The 9,574-nt window shown below is 32.1% G+C and overlaps 2 non-coding genes across 2 annotated transcripts; both read left to right on the top strand.

Moving 5' to 3' along the window:
• Positions 1 to 6,958: 6,958 nt before the first annotated feature.
• On the top strand, positions 6,959 to 7,154 carry LOC141681929 (U2 spliceosomal RNA). Its single transcript, XR_012559343.1, has one exon. It is a non-coding gene; the product is annotated as a U2 spliceosomal RNA (small nuclear RNA).
• A 290-nt stretch (positions 7,155 to 7,444) lies between these two features.
• Positions 7,445 to 7,597, top strand: LOC141681502 (U1 spliceosomal RNA). Its single transcript, XR_012558932.1, has one exon. It is a non-coding gene; the product is annotated as a U1 spliceosomal RNA (small nuclear RNA).
• Positions 7,598 to 9,574: the final 1,977 nt, after the last annotated feature.

Below are 9,574 nucleotides of genomic sequence, written 5' to 3'. Positions count from 1 at the left end.
TTGGGTAAGTAATCAATTCATTTATCAAAACAGCAACCTCGTTGCGAATATAAAATACACCACAGAGCCGGATCCCTCAGGTTTTGAGCGAGTATTTAAATCCCCTTTGAAAGGAAGATCTTAAATATAAAAATGAGTTTTGGGATCCGCTCTAACTTTTAAAATCATTTTGAAGACTCTAAAACATTTTTAAGAATGTTTGGAGTAATGCTGATTTAATGAAATAAATCAGTCCCGATCTATTAGAAAATATCTGAATGTTATTATTTAAATAATATTCCCATAAAGGATAATCTCTATAAAAATAATTGAAGTAGAAGTTTTTAAAACTCATACTTGAAATGAATAATAAATAACCAAAGATATACTTATACGAAAGTACGATCTTTATTTGAATAATCGAAAATAAGTTTGATTATCGAAACATTATTCTTTAATAAAATAAAGAATATTATTTAACAAAATAAGCGGAGTCATAAGTCCTCGAATGAATATTCAAAATAATATTCATTAAATAAAATATACGGAGTCATAAGTACTCGAATGAATATTCAAAATAATATCCATTAATTAAAATAAAGTTATCGAATAAACCTTATTCGATTAATAGTTTTGAAAACTATATCTATATATATATATATATATAATATACTCGGGAACATCGACTCCCGGTTTTAGAAAATGTTCGCCTTTGGGTCCCCTATACTAAGGGTATACGCAATTACTGCTTATCTCTAGCATAGGTATTATGCAACTTATAAGCATTTGAATCAACAATTAGATATCAATATTATGAAATAGGAATGCATATAAACCATATCAGCATGCTCCAATATATCGCATGATTTGCTAATAACAATCATGCATCTATCACAAGATAATGCATATACATATATACATCACCACAACAGTATAACGGGTAGAAAACTTGCCTGAGCGACTGGGGGTGGTAAAAGCCCTGGGACGAGTCTGGTAGCCTATAAACAACATATAAGTTGGAATTAAACCAAAGTCGCTTAAGAATCTAGACTTTAATCAATTAGACTCTAACGCTCGCTTTTGCGCTTAACGATTTACTTAAGTCACTCGAATACCCTTGGCTCCACCATTTTTAATAAATTGACCATTAAGAATTTTAAGGCGATTCTTTTGCGAATACCCTACCAACTGCCTAATCCACTTTACATAAATGTTTCATACTCCAGTTAGTCATTTAAGGGCCTTAACCAAGGTTTCAAAGTAAGGCGAGGGGTAATGGTTCGTTCGCGAAATGCCGTTACTTAAAATGGTCGTTTCTCCTAAACCGTACATCGGATTCAAGCGAACCACATATCAAAATGAAGCTCGTAACATGAACTATCTAAACATAGAAATGGTCGGAATCTAACAGTGAGTGCACGGGTCCTGAATTTAAGAACAAAAACAGTCTAAGGAAAATTGGGCATTACGACGACTATAACTTAGCAATTCCCAAATTTTTACCCAATCAATTCAATATTAAACCACCACCAATCAACACCATTCCACAATCATTCATCCACAAATCAACCATACAACCAAACTTCATCCAAATCCTATTAAATCAGTCCATAACCTCATGATTTTTCCAACTTATTCAATCTCAAACAAGAGCTACTAACTATACTTAAGGTTCATCAACCAACAACCAAGATTTATAACCCAAAATCATTACAATTCCAACCAAACTCTAAACACACAAGCATCATGCTTCTCATTTAATATAACAATCAAAACCATCCTAATACTCAAAGTAAAGTTAGGGTTTGGAGGTGTTATACCTTCCTTGGAGTAATTAGAGTAGCTAGGAAGCCTTAAGAAGCCTTGAAATAGCTTAGGAATGCTTGGATCTTAAAGGAAAAACAAAGAAAACAAAGTTAGTAATCTTGAAAACACTATTCATCATCTTCTTCATTGATTTATTGAAAGAGATTGTGAAGGAAATGGAAGCTTAAACTCCTAGGATAGCCATAACTATGTATAAGGGACCTTAGATAATTACCTCACAATTTAACAAAGCTTGGATCTTGGTTTTTGAAAATTTTCTCCTTTAAAAAGATGAAGAGCCGAGAGCTTGTTTTCTTGAAATGAAAAGTCAAGTTTTGTGTTATGATTTCCTTGGCTTGGTTGATATTATTTTGTTTGTTAATTAACTTTTTATCATGGTAAAAAATGAATGGCTCACAATCAACCAACCAATCCCTCCATTTGTCATGCTTATGTCACCTTTCTTATGTCATCTTCTTGTTGGTGTGATGACATCATCACCCACTAACCTCTTTGATTAACCCCTAATTACTTGGCTAATGACCGCTTATCTGTCATACGGTTCGCTTAACTTTCGTTCTCGTTTATCGTTTGAGGGATCATACCCGGGATCTTATTACTTAGGTTCCCTTAAACCTTTCTCAATATTTTATATTCCTATTATTATCCTTTCTTATAATCCTTGTATTAAAATCCTTTTAATCATGTTACCTTATACTTAATTCTTTCTGTATCTGGTGGGTTTTCGGGAAAAATCAAAGTGTTCGAATTTGGATTCTGACGATCTTTACATACACTTATATACCATATAGAGTCCTAATAAGATCTCAGAATATCAATAAAAGAACTGCTACATAGAGTGGCATGAAAAGTTTTCTTATTCAGCATAATCAGCAAAATCACTATTCATAAGGGTTACAAAAAGTCCAAAATTTTGGGGTTATTACAATTAAAATTGGTTGCAAGCCACTATCTAGAGAGAATTTCTCCTTTTCAGGTTCAGTATATTATGAAGGATCTTTAGGAGCATAATGAGCTGGAATGACCATGTCTTTATCTGCAGATTCTTAAACTATTTCCATGGGGGTAAAATGACCATTCTTGAGAATCTGAACATATAATGGATTGGCCGTCATTATAAACAGCAAACATTTTCTTTTTCCATAATGTGTAGTTAGATCTATCAAAGGCAGGAATCTTGATATTGCTAATTTTTTGAGTATTCATTCTTCCAAGATCTTTAATCTGTTTTCTTTCAAATTTTGCTCTGATACCACTTGTTAGGTAATGAATACAACACATGGGGGGATTAATGTGTTTTAAAATATATTAAAGGTTTTTTTTATTTTCTTTAACTTGGTGATCAAAACAGATAAGAATTACAACAATATTATGTTAACTGAAATAAAGACAATGCACACAATATTTCAAAACTCACTTAATTTTATATAAAAATCAAGCTAGTGTTTTTCTACAGATTCTGGGTTCTTTTTATTTTAAGAACTCAGCTTCTCCTTTGAGAGAGTTACAAGAAATTCTATATCTATTTGATACGTTTTAAAAGCAAAGGACCATTGTTTACTTTATAGATTAGTAAACACAGGTTTACACAACATGCAATAGAATGTACTAAACCCTACTTTAAGTTATCTCTAAAGCTTTCCATTTTTGGCTTAGTGTATCTTTGCAAATCCTGTGAATCTGTGACTTTCATTTGTCAGTTAATCTTGGCCTTTGATCTTGCACTCTTCAAGCTGCTTTCGTAGACTTTTCAATCTAAGTGATTAGATCGTTTGTTGATTGATAATCTTGAATATTTAACTTGTCTGCATTATGTACTTGAGCTTCATATCGAGATATCTAGTTTGAACTATAAAGAACTGACATCTCGATAAGTATAATGGCTTATCGAGATCTCTTAGTTCTCTATAAGTGTTTTGACTTGTCGAGGTCTCTGAGTTCTCTATAAGTGAACTTGGCTTGTCGAGGTCTCCAAATTTCTGCATGTAGAAATGACTTGTTGATATCTCTGAGATCTCTATAAGCATTTTTGACTTGTCGATATCTTTGAGATCTCTAATGAGAATTTGACTTGTCGATATCTCCAATCTTCATATCTTCATTTTGACTTGTCGATATCTCTGAATTCTCTAATGCAGAAATGACTTGTCGATATCTCTGAGATCTCTATAGGCAATTTGACTTGTTTATATCTCTGAGATCTCTAATGATAGTTTGACTTGTCGATATCTCCAATCTTCATATCTTAATTTGGCTTGTCGATATCTCTGAGACTTCTCTATAAGCTATTTTGGACTTCTCAATAAGTCATTCTGGAGTTCTCGGATGACTTTTCTATATGACTTGATATGTGACTGTAGATATCTTAACATAGAATATTTTTTTTCAAAACATATTTATTCAACTCCAAGCTTCTTCACAATTTTTGTGAGGCATGATCTTCTTGATCTTCTTCCAGAGTTTATTCTTAGGCTTGAGACTGTTTACAGAAAAATACTCTAGTCTAATCTTTGACATTCTTACAGACTCAAGTGATACAGTACAAAATACAAATTTAGATTATCATATAACTAATTCTTAGGGCTGTCAATTTGACTTAGTCTTGTTATAGTATAGGCATGTCTTGCACAACACTCTTCGATCAGAGGGGTAAGATTGGTCAAAGATCAACCAGAGTCCTGGTCGATGATACAGTACAAAATACAAATTTAGATTATCATACAACTAATTCTTAGGGCTGTCAATTTGACTTAGTCTTGTTATAGTATAGGCATGTCTTGCACAACACTTTTCGATCAGAGGGGTAAGATTGGTCAAAGATCGACCAGAGTCCTGGTCGAAATCGACCAGGAATCCTGGTCGATTAAGGCAGAATCCTGGTCGAAGCTGTTATAAAACAAATCCTAAAAAATTTGGGAAAATTCCTAAAAATTAAGGAAAATTCCTGAAAATTAAGGAAAAATCCTAAAAATTAAGGGAAATTCCTAAAAATTAAGGAAAATTCCTAGGAAATTAAGGAAATTGCCAGAAAATTCCTAAATATAGGATTAAGATAAAAAAATAAATATGGAAATTCCAGAAAATATCTTGAAGCCTCGTATAAGGCAAATCGCTGTAAATGTGTAGGTCACTCTACACTTTGCGTTAGAAACGATACCCTATAAGGGAATAAATGAAAACTTATGCGAAATCTTTTACGATTTCCCAGAAGTTGGGGGGGGGGCAAATGATATAGAGTAAAATAAACTCTGGTTGCGTAATTAATATCGCATTAATTATGCCCGGTTTGGGCTGATAATAAAGGGCCCAAAATCCTGAATATTAATTAATTTTGTAATTAATTAATATGGGTAAAAACTTCTGATAAGTGGAATCCAAGTAGGGATATAATTCCCTGGAGATTGACTCCAAGAAACCCCATGGAACAGGGAATCAATTTCCTGCATTATAGGACTCCAAAGTCCACTTTAAATCTGAGACTTGTCCACCACGTCTCCTAACCCTAATCCAATTCAATGGCATCCCATGCCTTTATAAGAGGTCTCAACCCACGAATCAGAACTACATTTTTGACTTGATCTTTAGCACACAACAAGGTACGTAGGCATCTTGTGAAGGCAGATTGAGTCACGAAATACGAGAGCAGTCAAATAGAGCCTAGCAATAAATACACCCTAGTTTTTTATCCATAACAATGACCAACATAAAAATAAGGATCCTAAATAAGAGAAAATTCTATATTTTCATATTTCAAACCAAAAATGATTAGGTGTCCTAGATTGAATATAATACTTAATATTTTCATGATTTAAACAAAAAATAATTAGATATTTTAAATTGAATACGATACTTAATGCAAAATTTGTAATCATCTTTTCTTTTCAAATTCTGGAAAGTTTTAGTTAGATAATACTTTTTAAACCATCATTGAATTAAATATTACTTCGGAAGCTTTGCGTGTGCTATAAAATTGCAAAAATCTAATTTTTAGAACTCAAGACTGAAGTGAAATAAATAATTTAAACTATTTATTATTTTCACGTAATATTTATCTATTAGTTTTAAAAACATAATTGTAACTTTAAGATTATTATATTTATAACTTATAAAGATTAACATGAGAGATAAATTTTAAAAATTAAAAACAAAAAAATCATCAGAGAATTGCACGAGTTATAAGTTAGTGATATATAATTAGCATACAGGGATCTTATCCAAATATTTGGTAGTCATTGTCTCTCACTGTGATGGTTTAATGTTGAATTAAAGATGATAGCCGTTTGATCTAAAATAAAAGAATGTTCAGTATATTTATGATTTAAACAAAAAATAAGTAGATATCCTAAACTGAATATAATCCTTAATGTTTTTTTTTCTGATTTAAACAAAAGCAAGTAATTATCCTAAATTGAATATAATAATTAATAATTTTTTTGTAAATGTCTTGTTTCTTCAGTTTCTAGATAGTTTTAGTTGGATAACACTTTATAAAAGCATCACTAAATCAAAGATTATTTCGTGAGTTTCGCGTGAATGGTAAAATCGTCAAAATTTTTATGGTCTATCCAAGTGGTGGAGCCTATATCATAATTTGGGTAAGGGGGCTTGCATCCGCGTAGCCCCGTTAATCAATTAAAAAGATCATTTATTTAAAGTTATTACTATTTATTGAATATCTGCATGTAAAAATTACTTTTATAAACACACAAATGAATTTATAATCTCTCAACATGATTTTTCCGCATCATTCAAATTTTGGGCATCCCCGATATTGCAATGCCGTTTAAGTTTAAGTTTAAATTTGAAGATAAAACACAAGTCCTACGACATGCTAAATTTGTTGTTGGGTGTGGTTGCGTAAAATTTGCAGCAAGCAACCGAATAGGAAAAGCAATTAACTTGCATATTATTAATTAAATTTATGGGCAAAACATTTTGCACTTACTCTAACAGTTTATTATTTTTTATTTTTCGAGGGAAAAGCCAATTTGTATGTACTCGAGTATTTCATATTCATATTTTATTCCATGCTTTACAACGTTGCTTACATTAGTAGTTTATATGTACCTGGAGTTCCGAACCACCTCGAGATACTTTTAGGTAGATGTACCGAACTCATCCTTATAAACAAGGTTAGATAGCTTGTTCATTTATACCTTTCTCGACCTTTTGGCTAAGATCAAGTGTAGGATATGTTCTTATTAGTTTAATATCTGATATGTGGGCCAATGTTTCACACGATATTAAATTAATTTTTTCATCTGGTAAGATCCAAAAAATAGCTTGTTATTGAGGTCTACATGCGTCACCTAAGTGTTGCCCTACTGCTAGGGCTTGGCGCACCCCAACAAAATCTAAGTATAAATATATTTTTAAAGTACACAAATTTCTAATTTCCTAGCCAAGTATAAATATATTTTTAAAGTACACAAGTTTCTAATTTCCTAGCCGGAGAAAAACTCGTTATCCGTATTATTTTTAAATGAAGTTTGAAAACTATGGCGATATTTCGAATGAAATTTAACTTGTTGTAACAATTAACGACTATTACCTCAATTTCGTCTTTTTAATAGAATATTTCACGATAATAACTAATAAAGTTTCAATTTCACCTTTTATAATAGAATGCACGAAATAAATACTTACCTAGATGGGGTAAATGGGTAATCATTAAGGTCCATGGCATAGGGAAGTGACTTCCATTGAACTTTGGATATGTTCTTGCCTAAAGTCTACCCAAGTGCCTACTTCATAATTTGTGTTAAGGGGGTTTGCATTCGCGCAGCCCCTACAACTGTAGTACAATTTTTTTATATGTTTCTCTATTTCATAAAATATGGTAAAACAAGGGAATTTTAAACTTGGGGTGGCCAAATTAAAAATTTGGGGTTAATCAATTAAAAACATCATTTATTTAAAGTTATTATCTTAGGTCACACACACTGTAGATGGGGGTGAATACAATGTATAGCACAATCAAATCAAACTTTAATAACTCAAGTAACAGAAAACAAACTTTATTGAAACAATAAACTCTGTTACAGTATGGAACTTTTCTCTCTCAGTGATGAACAAATATCACGAGAGCTGCTAGGGTTACAATGAATAATCTTCTCGATTGTGATAACACTTTTAGTGTAAACCCTATGTCTGTGTTTATATACTACACAGTTACAAGATAATTGCTAATTGATATGGAATATAATTCTGCTTCCTAAAATATATCAATCAGATATCTTTTCTTCCAAGCATTCTATTCTTCATAGAATTCCTTCTTCATGCATATCTCTTCTTATGTTTGTCTTGATCTTCTTTCCTTTAACCAGCTGCCTTCCTTATCTAAACGTCCTTCAGTACTTAAGTTCTGATATCCATCTTCTGATAATTATCTCCTGATAATATAAGTATTGATATCCTTAAGTCCTGACTTCCAGTAAGTACTGATTTATCCTGTTTAAGTAAGATCTGAAAACTAAACATAGATCACATTAGCCATGACATTATCAAATATATCTAAAAATCTCCCCCAACTTATAAATTAGCATAATATACAAGTTTAACAGATATTTGATGATGTCAAAAACATTAAGTACAAATGCATGAGAATTTGACTAGATAACTACAACTTACAGTCCTTAAAGCTTTACCAATCTTTAACTTTTGATAACAACTTCAGTCTGTATGAAAAACCAAAATTTAAGCAGTTGTAGATCTTGACTTGGCTTCATCTTCTGATCTCTCTGATGTCATGAGTTGTTCTGAGATAGTTCTTCAACAAACATCTTTCAGCATATCTGAGTTCATCAATCATCCTCCTTTTAGCATCTTTAAGTTTTGCAGAATCTTCACCAGTTTGAAAGATTGCAGCCCTGAGATCATTAATCCTAGCTTTCCTTATATCCTGATCCAGTCTGATCAAATATGCCTTGTCAGACTCAAGATTGAATTCCACAGCCCTGTAACCCAGAAATGTAGTTATAATCTTAGAAGAATTGGGCTTCATCTCAATAATATCACCCTTGTGATCTCTATACTTTGGAAGATATGTGCTGTCAGACTTAACAGAATAAAGCTTTTTCTGTTTCTGAATTTGACTCTTCAAAAAGTTTGCAGCACTTTCTGTTATTTTATCATTCACTTGAAGTAAGTATAATAAATGTTCCAACTCTTCAAAATACTTCAGTGGAATGGCATTTTCCCTTATATGATAAACCCTACCATCTGTCATGAAGTATAACAAGATGTGTTCTTTCAAGTAGGTATGGTAAACCATTTGTACAGATTCTAGTTGATTCAATCTCTCAGGAGTCTTCAAAGGTTGAGTCTGTTTGACTTTAGTGAATCTTGGTAGGAGTATCTTTGAAGGTTTAACATGAGCAATGCCAGAGGTTTCCTTTGATTTATCTTCTGATATCAAGTTAACTTGAGCTATGTCAGAGGTTACTTGCTTCTTTGAGATATCAGAACTAACTATCTCTTGACTCTGAACAACTTGAGCCATGTCAGAGGTTGTCTTAGAAATTTTTCTTAAAGTCAGAGCAAGATCAACATCTTTATCAGTAATTTCTGCATTCACAGGAGGCACATAAACCTTGATAGGTTCACCAACTTTCTCTTTGCCCTTGGACCTTGGATCTATCTGCATTTGTGATTTAGCTTTGGTTGCTTCAGAATTTGTCCTTTCTTTTATCACAATGCCTTTGAGTTTTGGAAGTTTCTTTTTACCAGAAGCTTCAGATTTAGATTTAACTTTTTCTGATTTAAGTCT

The sequence above is a fragment of the Apium graveolens genome, chromosome 8, assembly GCF_009905375.1.
Source record: "Apium graveolens cultivar Ventura chromosome 8, ASM990537v1, whole genome shotgun sequence".
NCBI lineage: Eukaryota > Viridiplantae > Streptophyta > Magnoliopsida > Apiales > Apiaceae > Apium > Apium graveolens.
The sequence above is the reverse complement of the archived record's forward strand: the minus strand, read 5'-3'. Positions and strand labels throughout refer to the sequence as shown.